Source organism: Rhagoletis pomonella, unplaced genomic scaffold, assembly GCF_013731165.1.
Source record: "Rhagoletis pomonella isolate Grant_MI unplaced genomic scaffold, Rhpom_1.0 Rhpom_scaffold_00007, whole genome shotgun sequence".
Classification (NCBI taxonomy): domain Eukaryota; kingdom Metazoa; phylum Arthropoda; class Insecta; order Diptera; family Tephritidae; genus Rhagoletis; species Rhagoletis pomonella.
Genome location: NW_023458561.1, coordinates 28,437,328 through 28,458,937, shown reverse-complemented (window position 1 = coordinate 28,458,937; position 21,610 = coordinate 28,437,328). Strand labels below are relative to the sequence as shown.

At 31.3% G+C, this 21,610-nt stretch overlaps 1 protein-coding gene across 4 annotated transcripts in view; it reads left to right on the top strand.

Annotated features, from left to right (window-relative positions):
- Positions 1–21,610, top strand: part of LOC118742522 (aquaporin AQPAe.a-like) — a 72,942-nt gene that overhangs the window by 18,893 nt on the left and 32,439 nt on the right. Inside the window, exon 1 of one of the 4 annotated variants that reach the window (XM_036474661.1) lies at positions 7–324. The exons of 1 other annotated variant lie outside the window; for it this stretch is intronic. The gene's annotated coding sequence lies outside the window, so the exon portion shown is untranslated. Of the gene's footprint in view, positions 1–6; positions 325–6,708; positions 6,881–21,610 lie in introns of those variants that run through there. 2 more of the 4 variants (XM_036474663.1, XM_036474664.1) reach the window with 2 other exon arrangements.

Sequence of the window (21,610 nt, the reverse complement as noted above, 5' to 3'; positions counted from 1 at the left end):
TTTTTGTGCCGATTTCAATTGAGTAGTGTACCTTAGCTGTGCTGTCGCAGACACATCGAATTTTTCGTCGGACTATAGTAGTGTGTTATGTAGTACGATTCGGTAAGGTTTACGCGCCAAACTTATTTGAATTTGTAATTTCGTTGCAAACTAGAGTGAACTTCGTAGTGGTTAATGTGTATTTATTAAATCAGACGCAAAGCGGCGACGGTCACACGCGTTCAAGTGCAAGTTGTGAATTGTTAAAAGCGAAAGTTAAATAAATTACCGACGACAGTACTTTTGCAAATTCTACAATCAGTGGAAATTTTTTGTTGGATTAATGTAAGTAACTTTATAATTAGTTAATAGCGTATAAAACGTGTGGATAAATAAACCATTTATTTTTTATAAAAAAAAAAGAACGTTTACTTCTGAAGCGTTGAAATATGAATGCCTTAATTGCCAAAGCGATTAACTCCACTTTTTGGAAAATCTTAAATTTAAGTTTCGTACGTCATGGCTTAATAGCCGATGTATTTAAATAGGCTCCATTCTTTCCATCGTTTCTAGTACTCGCCGTCACAAATGTGTAAAGCTTCCGTATAATTTTTCCGTCGAACACTTCATACTCCGTCCGCAAAGCGTAAGTTTATTTATTGTGATGGAAATCACATGAAAGGGAACCTGGTTTGGCCAGGGTTATGGTGGAGCTGATGACGTTGCTCATAGGGACTCTACCGATTTATTTGAAACTTAAGAAACTTCTTTTCGTGTAGTTAAAATACCCTTTATAATCGACAAAGGCAGCGTGTGTGTCGATCTTTCTATTCCTCACTCTCTCCCCGGTCTGGACCTCTGTTAAAAGGTCACCGTTGTTATTTTTACAAGAGCTCGCTCTAACTAAGCTTAAAACCTTCTGCGATTCCTCCATCTTTCTGTATACATTTTCAAAACCAAACTAATTTAGGTTCAAAAACAATCTAAATGTTCATATTTGCGGAAAGCGCTGACTTCATCTACTGAAATAAATAGTAATCGGTCTGTTGAATACAATAGGTGTTTTAGGACTTCCCACGCGTAATTTTCTTCTTCTTTATTAACCACTTATCCCAGTTTATTTGTATGCCATACATTTATAATACTGAATAATTTGAATGTAACTTTTTAAACACGTGGCAACTCTCTTCAAACATTCGAAATGTCCCAACTAAATATTTATTACCATTTCTTCGTTTGACTAAAGTATTTTTATATTTCGCATACTTTTTGATTTGATTAATTGACTTTGAACTTTCAAACAGGTGGCAGCCCTCTTCAAAAGTGTTTTCAATCTTAATCATTGTTAACTCTCCTTCGCCGGACATTGCGATAACGATTTGTGTTAACTGATGAATTAAGTGGAATTTTAATTTTCAAACATGTGGCAACCCCGCTAAATACAGTTTGGAAATAAAAAAATTTCAAACCCCCTTCGATTGATACCCATATTTTAATAATTCCCTTCACTTATAAAATAATTTGAATTTATGTTTTTAAACAGGTGGCAACCCTCTTCGAATACCTCAAAAATATGTTTGGCGTTGAGACTAAGCTATCTGGATATTTCGTATAACTTTTGTATAAGAAAACTAAATTCGTCATTCCAAGCAGGTGGCAACACTCTTCAAAATACTTTCAAACTAATACTTTCTAAAAGCCCTTTCGTTTGGCACCCATATGGCAAATTTAAATAAGAAATACCGTTATGTTTCAGTTTATGTGCAATTTATACTGTTATAAATGTTATCGTAAGTACCAAACTTGGCGAGTACATTTATAAAACCTTCCGCCGAAAATCATTTATATTTCAAAAAAAAAAGAAGAATTTCGGCACAGTTTATCGTTTCATATCATTTATACATGATTTTAATTAATTTAAGATAGTCAGTAAAAAATTACTGATTGCTACGATTATTTCGTACGTGCTATTTGATTGATATAAATAATCATATTTATGTACCTAAGTACATACATATGTATGCATGTATGTACGTACGTATGTTTTACGTAGTAGTTAGTAAATCTACAATTAGGCAGGCGAACATGATAATAGAAAGTCGAATATAAAATTGTTGGCGCCAAACGATCTTTTGTTTACATTAAAAAGATTTTTTTTGAGCGGTTCGAACCACTAAGAAAAAACTTGTACCGGTACAGTAACCATTTCACGATTATCCCTAAATCGCGGTTCGGTTTGAATTTGGGATTACAAACCCCACTGGATTTACACATCAATGTGGTTAGGTTATATTGGTGGCGGAACAACTTTTTACGCCCAAGTAAGCAGCTGCAGTGCTATTCTGATACAACCCCGCAGTAAAATTTAGAGACAGTGTTGAGTGCCACTTAAAAATTAAAGAGAAAATTATCAAATTTAATATAAATAAAATAAAATAACAAAAATTAATTAAAATGCAATATGTAAAGGAACAAAAGAAATTAAAAGATATCAAAAAATAGAATAATCAAAATTTTTGCATAAAAAACTTATGGTCGCAGATCTGTTCAAATACTTAAGAAAAGAAAAAATATCCAATAATCTAGGTTTAAAATTGTTTTCTCATAAAAAACTTATTGTACCAGAACTTTCGAAAATGGAACCAGTTCAGAACTAGTTCGAAACTTCTGCAGAGGATACAGTTGGAAGCATTACGTTGGCTATCCCAGTACTCAGAACCAGTACCGCCGCTTAAAGAGCTAGTTCTGTGCTAGTTCTGAACTAGCGCGATTTACTGCAGGGATATACCTCGAATGCAATACGTTAGGATCATAGCCCGGAATTTCCTGCGTGAACGAATGGACTGCCGCAAAATGTGAAGAAATGTGGAGTCCACATATGGCCCAGCGCTTCTTATAAGCCGCTTCTAAATTCTATCCCAAGTATTTGAGCATAACTCACTATATTATTTTTTGCAGCGCTATTTTTCAATTTATTGGAAAATGCTGAACAACAAATGTGTATATTGGGAATAAAGGTAAGCAAAATCGTGGTCATTTTTGACAAATACTACTCTAAAGTTTTGCAGAAAAAAGTCAACTTCCATAAAATCCATTCCCTGGTTATCACACTTTCAAATTTATAAGGAACAAAAAAGGAGAATTCAGAGAACTTTGTACTCGCACAAGAATATACATATATATGCATACAAACATATGTACATTAGCCCGTACCGGTAAAAAAGTTCGCCATACACTAATGGTGATTTTGTTTCTACCAAAAAAATGGTGCGTTTTTATTGCGCCTTTCTCTTTTCGTGTTCCAATCTAAATTAAATGCAAAGGGTGAGCAACTTTTGTGTTCGTTCCTTAAAATGTCACCCTTTCGTAAGGAAAAAAAGGCACATTCTCTGCCCTGTGAAGTTTTGTCAGGGGTTGTCCTGAAAATCAAATGGTTACTTAAAACGACAATAGGCGCATTTTTTTACACGCATCCGTATCAGCGTTGAAATCTGTATGGAGCAGTAAGCGACAAACTTTGCCTGCGCTTATGAATAGTTTACTTGTTTTCAAATGGAAATTGTCGATGCTTGTTTTTTTTTTGTTTAAACGTTAAGCGTAGATGTGTATGCGTGTAAAACAAAAAACACGGCTAATATTATGAAATGCGTGGGCTAGACAAGAAAAAGAAGGCAAAAACGTGCCTTTTTACAGGGTAGAATGTAACATCAAATATATTTTTTGAAAGAAACGAAATCCCCATAAGGAAAATTCATATTAGGTGGTGGCGATTTTTGAACCAAAAAAAAAAATTACATGTATTTTTTTTTTGTGTTTTTATTGGGTTATTGTCTAATTTCAGCTATTCTTCCCTGAAGGAAAAATAGGGAAAGAAGATACAAACACTGTCACATTTGTACTTACTCACAAGTGAAATAAAAAATTTTTACAAACAGGCACCATTCAGGCATGTGGACTGATTCCTAAAAAAAACCTTCAATTCTGAAGTAGAGTTGCAAGGCAAATAAAAACATGTTTTTTTTAGCTAAAGTAAGTATTTCGCTTATTCAAAGACAACTTAGAATTTTTTGGCCGAAAGTAGGTTAATGTTTTGTAGATGTTCTTGTCTCGATAATACACTTTTTTTGTTCCAAAGTTCATTGACTCTAGTAGATACTTATGCGCAAAGTCTCAGTTCTTATTACCATAAAGTACCACCCTAACTAAATTAAAATTATAGCTCAACAAAAATCGGTGAATTGCCTGCCAAAAAAACTTTAAACTCAGAGTTGTTTGAAATTTTTATATTTTTTTTTTGCTTGTAAGGTAGGGCGGTCTAATGTGCATACATATGTATAATTAAATATATTAATAAGCACTAAAATCAGCAGCTGGATGCCCGTAGTAATCGTACATTTTCTCCTTATCACCCAAATTAATTGCCTCAAACCACATATATACCTATGCATGTATGTATGTCCATATATATATTAGGGTGCTAAAAAAAGCAGGATTGTTCTATACCGAAAAAATATCCCCATTTTTCTTTAAAATTGAAAAAAAATATTTAGAGTCGATCAAAGCGCCCAAAGTTTTCCATGTATTTGATATGGTAATAAACAATTCTCGAAAATCTATATTTTTTGATCGGAAACTCCGTTTCTCTTCTGGAAACGTGCGATAATAATATCTAGTTGTTTATTTAAAAAAAATAATAATAGTAAATTTATCTTGTAGGTCTCCTAGAAGCCCCAAAAAAATGCAAAGGTCGGGGAGAGCATAAAAAATCGTTAGTATACTAAATGGTTAAATAAACAATTGGGTATTACAATTGAAAGTTTCCTGAAGAGAAACAGAGTTTTCCAATAAAAAAATATGGATCTTCAAGACTTCTATATAATATCTACGAAAAATTGTTTTTCTCCCATATAAAATATGTATATGAAAAAATTTGAGCACTTTGAGCGACCTCTAAATAGTTTTTGATTTCAAAATACAAAAACACACGGGTAGATTTTTTCAGTATATAACCATCCAAGGGTTGAGAGCATTAAAATCTCGACTTCACTTTTTTTTCTTGACCACCCTAATATAAATGCGAGTACACAAACATTATACATTTGTCTACCATATGTTAATATGTATGTACCATATGTAAGCAACAGAAAGAACGCCTTGGGTCATTAGAGCCTACCACTTATTCTATATAGTAAGGTGACCAGAATTTTTAAACATTCCAGGAGGACAAATTCTCCGCATTGAAATCACAAAAATTTGTTTATATTTATTTTAACACATAAATAACGAATAAATTAACAATTCAAAGGTTCTCTAAACACAAGCCAAACAAGGTAATAGTACACTGCGTTGCATAATTATAAGACCGCCACATATTAATAAGTTTTGACTATTTATTTTTAAATTATTTAATTTTAAAGTTCGATTATAATTTTGTATCAACGCTATACCTCGTTCAGCAATATCAGAAAAATATATTTAATGCTCTTAATCGTCTCTAAGACAACCAACAAAGGAGGACAATCCTACTCAATGGAGGACGGTTGGTCAGCTTATATATATGCAATGTTTGAATGTTGATTTGCTTGAGCACATTGATTAGCTCTGTCATTCGGTTACAGGTAACAAGATCAACGGAAATAAAGTCAATTGACATTATTATCTTTTCAAAAGCGAAATAAAGTCAACAAAAATTTGGAAATAATGTTAATGATGCTATTTCCTCATTCAAATGGAAATAGCATCAAAAAAATGTTAAAAGCATGTCGGCTATTTATCCGAGTTCAGCCAGATCGGTTAAAAAATTGGCGACCTGAAGGGTAGTGTTGTTAAATGAAAAAAACTGTTTTTTTTGTGAATTGTTAAAGGGGAAAGAAGAGAGGGACATTTTTGTTTCCTTATATACGTGACTTATATTTTAAATAAGTATATATATCACGCAAATACCTCACATAATTACTAACTTAAATTGGTTTCTGTACCTAAATCCCGTTAAACTAATTATGTACATATTTCCTTCCAGCTGCCAACAGGGTTGCTTAAGTAGCTAAAAGGAAGTTTTACCCGAGTTGAGCGTTCTTTTGTCGCTCGCTTACAAAAAAATGCAGCTATTGCCAAATCTTCAGTGTGCTATTAATCAAAACACAACCATGAACCACACCCAAATTGATGTTAAAAAAAATTAAATAGAAATGATCCAGAACTTGCAAAACATGTTTGGTTACCACAAAAAAAAAAATGCGAACACCATTAAATTGAAGAAACAGTGGATTGCCGCTATGTACAAAAACCCCGGAGGAACACTGAAATAACTATGTTTATAAATTAGCATATTTTGAACCTCCCAATTCTTGAGGCTGTGTTGATTCTTTTTGGTAAGAGCGCAAATATGCCGCGTAATGCCAACGAAATGCCTGAGTAAGCGGCGACTAAAACCACAAAGCAGCACACATAAATATGTATGTATGTACATATGTACATGTGCACACAAATCTGTATGTACGTACATATGTTTTATTTACACACGCGTACATATGTATTATGTGGGGGCCGGTTGATATTTTTTAAACAAACACACACTCGCTGCCACAAATATACTTCCATTACTCATACACATTCAAAGATTATTCCTTGTAGTTAGATGAGCTGTTTTTGTCATTTTTTGTTTTGCTCTTTTTAGCGACTTTTTTTTTGAAAAGTAAATCAAAATTATTTCTTAATATTATCAACCGCAACAGTATCGGTTTGGACCGAATTCGAATCAGTACACTTAGTTGAGTGCGTTGGAATTGTGCGGTTTTCGAAACGGTGAGTTTGGTGTCAATTTTTTGGTTGATTCGCGCGTGAAAGCTGTTTTTTTGTGGCTGAAGTTGTTGACACTGTTGCACGGTAGGAATTTGGAAATGTAAGTTCCATATTGCGGTTTGTAACTGATTATCAGAACACAAATTGACCTCTATGCTTGTTTTTTTTTCTTTTTTTTTGATAACTGCAGCTACGTACATATGTACATACGCATGCGTGGGAAAACAGTTGATTTTCATTTACATGCATGGGGATGGGGATGACGGAAAAGAAAAATACTTCAATATAAATATTTAATCCAAAAATTCACAGCGTGTTTCTGCTGTCATTTGCCATCTGGCGCCCAGCATGTGTTCATAATAAATTTGTACCTAATAAAAGTGCGAGTGGATTTCGTCTCGTTCATCCACTGTATGAGAGATATCTAAAGTTGTGCACTAAAGAGTACTAACGTATACTAGTTCTGTGTATTTATACTTACATACATACATATGTACATATGTGCATACATACTTCGTTCGTGAGCTATTGAGCATCTACATACTTGAATAAATGAGTAGGGCATTGAGACGTCAGAGAAAGTGAAGATGTTTGCCATAGATATCACTCAGAAATTCTGCACGCGCTCAGCATGCTGAGCATTTTTTTTTTTATATTTCCTGCCAATTGTAATCTGATTTGATAAAAGTTAAGAAATATCACAATAAATTAATTAAACGAATGCAATTGAACATTTTCCACAGTTCACTCAAGAGAGTTTAATAAAAAAAAAAGTAAAAATAAAAAACAACTTTACTAAAGTTAAACAAAATAAGATAAGGTAAAGTACAAAATTAAACGGCATATATCTCGAAAAGAAATGAAATACAATAAAATATTGTTTATAAAATGAATCGAAAAAAAAAAATTAAAAAAAATACAATGACCCAAAACGCGTACTATTAAATTACAGTTGGCACACATTGCGTTACGAATACCGCTGAGACTCGCTTGTGTACAATTATCTGATAATTTTGCGTCTTGTATTTGAAATTTAAGCCTTGTTGTGATATTTTATTTTTAACTACAGACGCCCGATTATAAAAACGTTATAACAGACGAAAGGCACTTTTTTACCGGTTATACATTCAAAAAATATGTGCACAGTTGCTAGAAAATTAATATGTTAAATGCCTCCTATATTTTTTTTGAGTTTATAGATTTGGTAAAAGTAGTAAAATTTGTCAAATTAATAAAACAACACCACTTTTATGAGCAGAATATATTTTATGAATCTTTTCACATAGATATATTTTTTTAATTTATACAAAACCCGTTATAAATGATAATGAAAAACAAAAACAATTTATTTTTATTAAAGCAAAAAATTAAAATACAATAATTACAGACCGGACATTCCATTGTGACTGGTGGAACATAACCTTTTTTACGCAACAAAAAAATTAAGCTCCAGCACCAATTTTAACCTTGCTTTCTGGAAATCGCTGGACCTTCTACGATTCCAAATGTCGATTCATTGACGCAACTCGTCAGGTTACTAGAGTTTAAATCTCCCAATTTGTCAAGGTCACTAAAGAAAGTAGACCCCAGAAAGCGCAACCTGCTACTCGATAATGCCGGCTAGTGATGTGCTGAATTGCCGGTACCCAATACTCGGTACCCAATACTTCCTTTTCGGTACCCAATACCGATATTATACATAAATGCGGTTTTTTGACATAATTTTCAAAAGAATATCTGTCAGAAAAGTTGCATCGACTTAATTTCGACTATGAATATGCTTCACAATTAGTACGTGTAAGACGATGCTTTCCCAAAAGTTGAACAAATTATACTAAGCAATGTGGAAACCACATATCAAACCACTCTCATCGCCTTCTTGATATTGTCGCAACAGTAAAATACCGTTTTATCAGTTTCCAACTTGGTAGATCTAATTTTTAAGAAAAATGCTTTGACGGATGAAGGAAGTCTTTCAGGCCTACAAAGATAACATCGTCCGATTTATATAGAGACAAATTTTTTAAATAAGGAAGCGTTTCTCTGCATTGTGGAGATGGAAAGTGGAAATTAAAACCTCTATAAGCCCCTACACTTTCTTTTGATAGGCTAGGCTCCCCTAAACAGCTTTTATTTTTGGTCTAGTTGCGTTTAAATTGGAAGCCTAAACGTTTCCGTACCGAGTATCAAAAGTATTGGATACTTTTTAAATCGGTACCGAGTATCGATCAATACTTCAAAGTATCGACTCAGCACATCACTAATGCCGAGCAGGTACAGAGAGAACTGTTTCGTCAGAGTTTTTTCAACTTCTACAGCTTCTGTAGTAAGGCACTCAAAGCCTTTCTGCGTATTTACCTATTAGGCAGTGGCTTGTTGGAGCACCAATTGTGTGAGATATATCCTTCCTATTTGGAGAATATAAGCTTCGAGACCTTTTACGATCCCACTAAGGCCAAGTTTGCCTAGAAATTCGACAGGTCCAAGTTTGAATCCATCTTTCGTCGCGCGAGTATAGATAAATTATTTTCAAAGCAGCTTTCAAGTGGCGAATGGCATACTAACACGTTCTTTGACTGGAAGAATCTGCTTAGTCGTACCTCCCCTTGCAAGTTTGTTCGCGCTACAGTTACCCTCTATATCCCTATGACCGCGAACGCAAAAGGGGTTTAGACTGGTCTGCTTAGCAAGAGATAAATTTAAAGTATCATTTAGCGTTGGCCGGATCAATCGGTTGATTCAGATTACACTAATCCTCTATAAATATTTTGCTTAGTAAATTAATATTAGAGGCGAGGAGAATCGGTCTATATAAAACTCTTAGTATTCTTACCCTTCAAAATGCGTTCTCGAGTGGTGCTTTTCTATTTTTATATTTTTCCTTCATAAGCTACATATGACCATTGCGGGACTTAAAATTATCGTAATTTTTTAATGAAAAATTACATAGCATAATGGAAAGTGCATATTTGAAAGGTGGTATTAGTACTATAAGCTCGGAATTTGAATACTACTTCATGACTACATATTTTTTTTAGAAAATTTGTACGCTACTACATATATCTGTGTTCGTATGTATGTAAAAGTAGCTTATGTCGAACGGCTGGCTTTAGTATAATGCGGCAGTCGCAGCATACGATTGCGAATAACTCACTGGCGCCGAGCCGATGAAGAACTTTTGGCAAATAAACGTTCAGAAATAGTTCCGATACTGGCAAGTCAATATTGTTATTAGGTCTCTTCAAAAAATTCCTTGCCGTTTAAAGAATAAAGGGAATACCGCATTATAATAATAATATAATAATACATAAATTAAATGAAATAAAAAATTGTTTGGAACATAAACTAAATGTCATCACTCAAGGTATTAAATAGTAGCCTATGATGAAAAGCTTTTTCATTTCTTTTGGTAAGCTGAGGTACGAGCGATTGTTTGAGTGTTCATAACAAATTGGTTTAATGGCTCAGATTCTAAAAGTATAATTTAGTTTTATTTTAATTACCTACGCATTAAAATTATATGGATTTTATATTAGTAAAACGAATTCAACGGACTGGTTGGAATTTTTTTATGAACTGCAAAAAGTGATAAGAAAATCTTTTAGTTGCAATTAAAAGAAAGTCGAAAATCGACACACCCCTTTAATGAGTTATGAACATGAGGGTTCTTTTCATAATTTGTTTGTATATACATATATGTATGTAGTACCTTTTATATAAAAGTAAATATTTGTAGTAAGTAAGCTACTGCTCAAATTTATGGTGCGCCTCTTGATATTTCTTGGCACACATATGGAGAACCGACGCAGATGGTATTTAAAAATATTTGTTTTTAATGATATATGTAAATACATTAGAAGGTGTGCCAATGCCAGAAGATAGGTAAATGTTTTATGCGGTTTTGCGTGAGTTGATGGTCAAGGTTGCGCATACGTCTTGTAGGCCCAAAAAATACTTATCGCTAGGTAAGAGTGAAAAGCTACTTTCCCCTTTGTATTTTACTTTTAATGTATGTAGAAATCAAAGAAAAATGTCGAATGTTTTATTTCAACCCATTCGTATTTCAAAAGTGTCATCGCTAGCTTAGAGTGGAAAGATGCTGAGTCTTATTTTAAGAATTTTACAAGAGAGGAAAAAAACTTCTCAGAGTCAGTATTTCGTAAAACTTTGTGCACAACATTTTACGTATTTAAAGCAAAGCAATACTCCATAACAATCAGAAGGATTCGATTATTACTAAAAGATTTTGTATTATTTTTGCCTTACAGATTTTTGGTGCTTCACATTTTTTAACCGAGAAAAATTGGTTGAATAGTAACCATAACTACCTGATGAATTGAGTTGGATTTGAGCTCTTAAACATGTGGAAACCCCCCTAAAAATAGTTCAGAAATATGTAAATCCTTTTCAAACCCATTTCGATTGATTCAAATATTTTAATAGTTCATTTAACTTCTTAAACAGGTGGCAACCCCCTTCAAACTCAACAAAAAAAAAATCCTAGTGATCAAACAAAAAATTTCTTTGACAACCAAATTTTAATATTTCATATAGGTACTTTGTGTATATGTAAGTTAACAAAACTCTAAATTTCAAACAGGTGGCAAAGCTCTTTAAAATACTTTGAAACTAAAACCTTCTTCAATATCTTTAACTAACTGCTTTAATTTAAGTTGAGTTTGATTTTTTAAACAGTTGGCTTCCCTCCTAAATAAATTTTAGAAGTAAAGTCTTTAGCAACCCATTTTTTAATAAATCATTAAACTTTTTAAATTATTTGAATATCACTTTTTAAATACTTGGCAATCCTCTTCAAACATTCAAAATGTTCAAACTAAATATTTCTTAACGCTCTTTCACTTTTCATCCGTATTTTATGTTTTAAAATAAATTGTGTACAAGTTAACCAAATTCGATTTTTCAAATAGGAGGCAATCCTCTTAAATATCTTTACCAACTACTACCTTCTCAAACCCCTTTCACATGGCGCGCATTTTTGTGATATATGTATATTTCTATAAATTGAATTTGAATTTTTAAACAGGTGGCAGCCACCCTACAGTTAAGTTAAGAAACAAAGCTTTTCAAAACCATTTCCATTGAAACCGACTTTTTAACCGACTTCCAAAAAAGGAAGAGGTTATCAGTTCGTCGGAATATTTTTTTTTTTTATGTATGTTACCGCATAACTTTGGACCACGTCAACCGATAAATCTTTTTGCATCGGAAAGGTAGTGTCTCAGAGGTGGTCCCATACTAATCTGGTTAAGATCCGATCAGTGGATCAAGATATATATCATGATGTATATATATTTTTTTACATAAGAATTGAAAACGGTTTTGTGTTTTGCTTAAATATTACTTGTGTAATAATTAGTTTAACTTATTGAATACTTTTAATTAAATTTTTTTAAGGTGGCAAATCTCAAAAATTCCTTCGCGATTTATATATGTATATAGATATAATAATGATGATATAATATATAATATTACCTCTTACCAGATAGTATCTTCTAACTATCTCTTCTGAAAATAAAAGTGTTTGTTTTTGTTTCAAAGCCGAATTAAGAAATTTCACAACACAATCTCTGTGCATACATACATACATAGATATGTGGCGCTAATTGTATATTTCCCAATAGTAATCACAATAGTTTCTATAATAAAGCAGTTTTTCCTAAATATACAAAATATTTAATCGTACTAAGATAAGCGAGTTGCATATCTTATCTTTACATACCTTGCGTGGAACATTTCTACAACATGGTTTGCTTCGAAGTCATGTGCACTAATTTCGTCCGAAAAGGAGTTAGTGAAGGTAAGCCTCAGGGCTTAATTGCCTACTACATGGTTTTCGCAGTTAAGCTTTATTAATAAGTTACAAAATATTAACATAATTTAATAAAGCAGGTTTATTCAAGGTTTCCTATTTATACAAATCCCATTACTGACACATGCTATCCTCCGTAATAAATCCCTGAAAATTAAAAAATTTGATTAGAAATTTTGTAAGAGACGGACCCATTTAGACGGTTAACCAACCAAAAACATAATATCCATATTACAACGGTCAACAAAAATTGTTTTTTTTTGGGTTTCTGTTCTCATGCTTAGATTCTCATTCCGAACATTAAAAAACATTTGAATTTTCATATAAGAAATACGAAAAATATTCATTTTTAGACATTAATTTCTTGTTATTTTACATTTATTGTTTATTGTTTATTGTAATCTTAAATAAAAAAGGCTCTGATATCCAGCAAACACTTTTCTAATCGTATGCTAAAGTAAAATTATAAAAAATATAAAAATTAGTTATTTTTCCAGAAAAATTGAAAAAATTGCTCTAGCTTTTTACAAAAGCAAAGTTTGATCAAAAAAATAATTTCTTCCCTTATTTTTAGCGTAGGAGAAACTAAAATTTAATAGGTAGCAGTCAGACCCAAAAATCGTGTTGACTGGTGTTATTGGAGGTGTCTCAGTTAGTTCGTACGATTTTTTATAGTGTTGGTAGCACTTGCGACATTTTTTTTTTTTAATAAGCCATAAACAACTTAACAAATATTAGTTTTGCTGTTTAAAAAATGTATAGTTCCCATTATCGATATCAAGATCACAATGTCAAGTAAATATGTCAACACTCAAAAATTGATTTGACTGATAAATATGTATACACTGGTGTGTAAGTGTGCACGTACATAAAAATATGTATATTTTGTACGTATGTATGTAGGTGTGTACGTTTATTTACAATTTTTCTTGCTATTTTTTGTGTTCTCTGTTTATTTTTCAATCTATGTTATTATACAGAATTTGCTTCCCCATTCTTAAAAAAATCATATGTATTTTGTGAGAACTGACCTTGTATAACAAACACATCATTAATAAGATCAATACTTTTTTGTTTACGAGAAACTGTAAATTACAAACATTTTTAAGTATTAACATACATACATACACACATAAATATGTTCATATTGCACACCATCTTCAAAAGTGGCACAACTCAAAAATAAGATCAGAAAATACAAAAACTGCTTGTGGATGTGGATGGTACAGGTCCAACACACTTAGTACAGAAATCATAAAGAAAAAAATATTTGCATTAATTGGAGATAAATCCTACGAATTGATTTGTGCGATATGTACAAAACCAGTAATGGGAGAATTGTCTTATCTCAGAATGCTATGTACTAGGGTGCTCGATTATTCGCCTTTTTTCCAAAACCGGTTTTCGAATTATTCGAAAACTGCAGTTAAAAAAAAACGGTTTCCGATTTCGAAATTAAAAAAAAAAAAACAGATATACCGGTTTTATTTCACATAGTTTTCATATAGTGGAAATGCTTATTTTGGTATGAAGCCACGACCAAAATTACAATAAAATGTTAATGCTAAAGATAGCTTTCATTTAGAAAAGAGCAAACAATAGTAACAATTTTTTTTAGATCAAAAGATAAACAAATAAAAATCAGTAAAAAATTCACGTTTGGTCTTGTTTTAACTTTTTTTAATATGTACATTATTGCATTTTTTCTGACTTATTCGGTTTCGAGTAATGCTCTTGCCGCCGCACAATGGTTCAAAACTGGCATTTCCTGTTCATAATGCACTGGAGCCTTTATTTTTCACCCAATTTGATTATTATTTATTTTTTTCAACGTAAGCTTATAAAATTTTCAAGAGAAAAGTTGAGCTCGATTTCTAAATCTTTATTTGCTTATTTTAGATTTTTTTAGTGCAAGGTGCAGAAATAGTAACTATTTTAAAAGAAAAATCGATTCTCCTGTTCCAGTTAATAATTGTTAGATAATAAAAACTAGTTGGAAACAATTGCGAGGTACCGCCAAAACGAAATTTTAAATGTTTTAAACAAATTTTCATTAAAATTAAAAATATTTTTTAGTTCTTAGATTATAATTGTTATTCTAAAATTTCCTGATCTATAAAACTGCATACCCAAAGGTATTCTAGAAACTAAAAAAAAAAGATTTTAATTTTGGTGAATTTTTTCTGATAACATTTGAAATTTTGCTACTGATTTTTTCGTTTTGGAGGAACCTTACAACTGTTTTCATCTAATTTTGATTACCTAACATTTATTAGCTGGAACAAGAGAATCGAATTTCTTCGAAATCGTAACTTTTTCTGCACTTTGCACTAAAAAAAATTCTATGTAAGCAAATAAAAATTTAAAATAGGGCTCAACTGGTCGCTTTATAATTTTATAAACTTTCATTTAAAAAAAAATGTAATCCAAATTGGTTGAAAAATTAGGGCTTATGCGAATTATAAACACTATATTCCAGTTTTGAACCATAGTGCACCGTAGGGAGTGTATTTCTGCCTTAAAAAAGCTTCTTTAGAGGTGGAGTAAATTTCGCCATTTGGAATTGGAGCAGAAGTTCGGCAAAATAAGTGGAAAATGTTGAAGTGCCTAACATTCATTTATTGGAATCAAGTATGACATACTATTCATCCCCAAATAACCTAGGGGTTTCCCTTAAACTGCAAAACGCCTTAAAAATTTCGAAAAACTCAACACTTTTATTGAGCGATACAAATTTGTATGAAATGCAAAAACCGGGTTGTTAGATAAAAAGTCCGGTTAATTCGATATTCGAAACATCATGATTTCAAAAAAACCGGGTCAAACTGGTTTGGAAAATTCGAGTAAATCACTTTACTAAGTACACAATTATTTATTTACGCCATTAATTAAATATTATACTACTAAATACTATACATGTGTATGTATGATACTACAATGTTTACGTAAAGGCATCCAAAATTCAAAGTTATTGTCCAGAGAGCTTAAATATAGTATTTTCTGCTCAAAATCTTCCTAAACTGGCAAAAATAAATAGAATATATAGTATAAAAAAATATTATTTGCCAACATTGCTTTGACCCAACGGTAAAATACATTTCCACATTGTACATACATATGTACGTAATAACATGTACATACAAAAAATCGGAAGATTACATCCCACGCATCATATTTGTAAATGTTACTGAAAATCGCATATAAGAATTGGGTTAATTTTTTGTTTTTGTCAGAAAATACTATTTTTAAATACTTAATAGGCATACACGGAGCAGTCGTGTTTTTTTCTTTTATTGAAAAAGAGAGACGACATTCTTAATGCCTTAATGCTGTTGCTTATTTATTGAAAAGGCAATTACATATGTACATTTAAAAAGTAAGAAAATATTTTTTGGTTGTTTGTTTTTCAATACAAGTTGGCCCCTATTAGGTGTATGTGGGATCAATTCGTGTCTCCGCCCACCATGCAAAACATGAGAAATAGGCAATAATCGTCAATGGTTTTGGAATAAATAAGTTATCGCAAATTTCCAAAATAATGAATTTCGCGTCAACAGTATTATCCAAAAGCATCTATTTAATTTATGCCAAAGATATGATTGATAAAATAGGAAGCCCCATAGCGAGCGAAAATATTAATTCTGTTCAAGTTCCAATGTTTTATAAAACAAATAAGTGAAGTAATAAAAATAATAAAATTATTCCAAATATCGCCTGTACCATAAATGAAGCAATAAAAAAACGACTCATTCAGGTTATAAAAAAACGACGGTAATAAGAAATCGGCACGATGCGCAGTGCCGTCTAAGTGGGCAAAAGACGAAAAATTCGTTGTCTGCAATGTGAACGTGTTTGGTATTTTTGTAAAGGTAATTTATCCACTAGAAAGAATTGAAACGAAATTCTCCTATAAAATAAATTATATGCCGCCAGGAAGCCACTAATTTTTACAAGTTTTATACTAAGAATTTTAATAAGAGCATAGCCATGCGTAAACTCTTCATGGAAAAAATCATATTTATTTCCATATATGTAGATAGCAGAAAACTACAGGAATAAAAATTTTGGATTAAAATTAAAAACAGGGTTTCCCTCGGGTTTCCAAAAAAACAATTTTTTTTTTTTAATTTATAAAAATTGTGAATTTTAATAGAATGAATAGATAATATATGCAAATATATGTTATTTTTTAGTATTTTATTAAATAGTACTGATTTTTTGCTTTCGAAAGAAGAAATAAAAACTTGCTAATTTTTTGCACTTTTTGAAGTAATGCTAATGCATAAAATCATTTTTTCATTTTTTGTCAGTGCCATCACATCTGCACGATTCGTTCAGTTTTCAAAAATGAAGTGTCAGATTAAAAAGGTCAAGCTTTAGACAATAGGGGTTTATTTTTAACCGACTTCCAAAAAAGGAGGATATATTTTTATTTTTTTTTGGTTTTTTATGTATGTTACCGCATAACTTTGGACCACGTCAACCGATTACGATAGTTCTTTTTGCATCGGAAAGGTAGTGTCTCAGAGGTGGTCCCATACTAATCTGGTTGAGATCCGATCAGTGGATCAAGAGATATATATATATATATTTTTTTTTATATGGAAGTTGAAGTCGGTTTTTTTTTTGCTAAAAATTACTTGTTAATATTTTTATTGAGCTTTGTACCACGATTGTTTATTAGGAAAAATTGGAAAAGCAAAAAAGTCTAAGCGGTAGAAGTTATAGCACTATTTCGGAGATCACCACATCTCCTCATCAGTCTTCTTTTTTCTAGACTTCAGCAGGGATCGAACCTGCGAATTCGATGTTCAAAGTCAGAAGCGTTAACCACTGAGCTATGTACATCCCGTAAACTGTTGTTGCTAATTCAATTTTTCCTAATAAACAATCGTGGTACAAAGCTCAATAAAAATATTAAAAATAAAATGTTAACAAGCCACAATAACATTGACAAATAGGGGTCTATTTTTTAAAGAGTTGCCACCTATTAAAAAATGAAATTAACATTTTTTAATAAGTTAAATAAATTATTAAGAGATGTGTATGAAAAGCCTTAATTTCTTAACTACATGTAGAGGGTTGCCACCTGTTTAATAAATCAAATTCCTTTTGAACTCAAGGAATTACGTAATTGAAATAGATAGGTATCACCATATGGGAGTCAGACGAAAGAGGTTTAAGAAGGTTTTAGCTTGGGAATATTTCGAAGAGGGTTGCCACCTGTTTGTAAAGTTCAACTTAGTTAAACTAAAATAATAATTGTGTCAAACCAAAGGTTTATGACATCGTATTTGTTATTTTATAAAAAAAAAAAACAAATACATACATCGTCAATCAGTGATTTGTTCTGATTACATTCCTTTTAGATTACTGGACTCTTAAATTAACTCAAGAATGTTTTTACTCTTCACTTAATTCTTTCTAAATATGTCAATTTTTTTCTTTTGCCTGATACCCATATTAATATACATATTCAGTTACCTATTTTCTTAATTAAAGTGAATTTGACTTTTTAAACATATGGCAACCCTTCTACGTGTAGTTTAGAATTAAAGCCTTTCTGACAAAATATTTTTTTATTTACACTTTTATTTCAACATAGATTGATTAAATGAAAAATACACACAAACAAAGTTGAAATTTTTGAATACCTGCCCGTATTTCATTTGCAAGTCAAATATTAGTGGCATTGTGCTACTATGATAGCACGGCCTAGTTATAATAGTCAACTTATGTACAGTAGTCGAAAAAATTATAGCCGCACTAAATTTTGACAAGTTTTAAAAAATTATTTTTATTGTTATTTAATTTTGGTTAGTTTTTCATAGTTCATTCTTTAACAACATCCATATAAATGCAAGTTTAAAGGCAGTAACTACAAAAAAAAACCGATAGCCCAATATAAAAATGAACAAAGCTGTACAAATGTACCAATCGAGTGATACTGCCTTAAAAGTTTAAGCAAATTAAAGAAAAAAATTTTCAACAAATTTTCGTAAAAATTTCGAGTTTTTTAATTACATTCTGCGTATGCAGTTTTGTATCCCATTTAATTCTAGTAGAATAGAAGCTTAAAATGGCTAAAAATTATGGTTGATTTTTTACATTCGAAAGTTAGTTGAATTTTTTTTTTAATATTGCACAAAGTTGCAAAATTGAATTTACACGGGTCTTGTTAAAGAATGAACTTTGTTTTTATAAAAAAATTAACCAAAATTTAATAACAACAAAAATAATACGTTAAAACGTGGCTAAAAGTGGTTCGGCTTTAATTTGTTGACCAGTGTATGTATTTCTTTATATATTTTATTGGACTTGCACATTGTACATAAAGGAAGTACCTACATAATAAAATTAAAAAATAATGCTGTCTTTTTTTTGGCTTTTTTCAAGTTTTTAGTACCTTTTAAAATTAGAACTCCTAGTTTCGTGAATTTATTTTCTTGTGTGAAAAATTGACTGACGCGCGGTGTAATAGTTGAGCTCTTGGTTAAATTCTATTGAAATAAATCATATGTTTAATTTGCAATTATTTGACAGAGAAGTTATTGAGGCTTAAGCCGAGGTGGGCCTTCCGATTAAAAATCGGTGAACGCTTTGCAGGAACATAAGGCCATAAATAGAGTGAACTGGGTTAAGTTGACTTGAAGGGTATAGATCTGAGACTTCAGAATACTTCGCAAGCTCCTGCCATAATTCACAAATCGGAGCAAAAGCGGACTGAATGACCTTTAAATTTTTTGTTTTTTTTTATTGTTAATGTAGTTCCTCTCCTCTAAATATCTTTAAAATTAAATAAATAATGGTTTTATGAAAAAACTTTTTCAAGACAGAAAATACTCTCGAATGGTTGTGATGTGTGTTTTAGTTTTACGAAAAAACGGAAATCAGCTATTAGGGATATTATCTAAGCTACAAACTTGGTAACCATCATATTTGCGTTAAAACGACAGTTAACACGATTTTGACAAAAAATGTTTATTGTGACCTTTTCACATATCAGTAACTGCGTAGGACTCCTTTCTTTTGTATTTCTTATCACGCCAGTTATTGATAGGGCTAATGTAATCAGCAAAACTCAGGAGAATGCTGGAATGTGTTTACTAAATTTTAAATAATTGCATAAATTGTTATTGATTAGATATGACTTCAAATTTTTTTTTTTTCGGCACAGAACGAATAAGAACTCCACATATCGATATGATATGATTATTAAAATATTATCGTGTTATTCGCAACTACATAATACTAGTTATGGTAAAATCATTTGATTTTAATTTATTTTATAATTTAGTACTTTAATATGTGCATGTACAATGAACTGTGTTCGTATGGAAAATTAGCTTATGTCGAAAGGCTGGCTTTAGTCTAATGCGACATTCCTTTTATTCTCTAAACGACAAGGAATATTTTGATGAGACTTAATAAGAATATTGACTTGCTTGTACCGGAACTATTTCTTGCACGTTTATTTGGCAAACGTTGTTCAATGGCTCGGCGCCAGTGAGTCATTCGCAATCGTATGCTGCGAATATTGATTTATACTAAAGCCAGCATTTCGATATAAGCTACTTTTCCATACGAACACAGATATGTATGTACATTAGACTGCATCATTCCCCATACAAAAAAAAAAAATCGGTACTGTGTTTACATTGGAATTATAAAATCTATTATATTTTAAGACTACCACCAAAATATTTCGGAAAAATATTAAGATTTACGTGAGCTGGACCGATTTGAAAATACCTCCAAAAATGGAGTTTTTTTATGAATAAAAATAGTTTCTTAAAGGTTTGTTTTGAAAAAAATCCCGTCAAATGGCAAACATCCGACTAGCATTAAGATGTGTTTTTGCACAGAAATAAAAAGAGTGCGAAAATACCTTTCTACTGAAACCCTACAAGTCTGAATCAGAATACTTTGTAAATCAATGAATTTTTTGTAAATCAATCTTTGAAAAAAGTAAAAAAAAACAGCATCAAAAATCTCATTATTACGACCATGATAAAAATATAGTAAGGTAGAACCGCTGAGAGTCACTTTTAAGATTCTTGACGTTTCCAAACAATTTAATTTTTAAATTTACTCACAAACTCACACACACATTTTCATTTTCAATCTCAAGCAACAACAATTTCGAACAATTTCAATTTTTTATTTTCACTTTTATATGATTTTAAAATGTTGGCAAACTTCAAAAAAAAATCATGGCCGACAAATTGAGAGAACGGTTATACCTTGCTATGTTTTTATCATGATTACGACTCCGTTGAAACGATTTTTAAATATTTTTATGCAAACTTTTGAAGCTTAATCTGTTTTGTCATTTGAGGGGATTTTTTTCAGAAAAATCTTTAAGAAACTAATTTTATTCATAAAAAAGCTCCATTGTTGGAGGTATTTTCAAATCGGTTCAGCTGACGTAAATCTTAATATTTAACCGAAATATTTTGGCGGACGTCTTAAAATATAATAGATTTTATAGTTCCAATGGAAAAACAGTACCGATTTTTTTCTTGTATGGAGAGTCATGCAGTCTAATGTACACATATTCCAGGCATACACTATTAGTATCTACACAAACTTGACGTCCTTTTTAGACATGTATTTACTCTTAACAGCTAAAAATACTAGCGTTCTTGAGATAACTTTATTACAATAAGATAAAAGGCTAATAACCTGCTTTATTGTATAAGCCAATTAGCTCGCTTTATCTTTTGACTTACTGTCATGTGCGAAAGCATTTCACTGTCAAAAAGACTTTTTGACATTTTTCTTCACGAGCCAATTTTTGATAGCGCGATTTTTTATTACTTTCTCTTATCACAAGTATGATTGCATACACTCTGACTTAGAATAAAAAAAAAAATTAGAAAACTGAATATAATCTTCTGCGGCTATGATAAAAATAATTCTGGGACTTCAAGTAAAAATGTATAGAAGTTGTTGCTGTTAAATGCGATATTATTTCAAAAAATTTCAATTATCTATGTG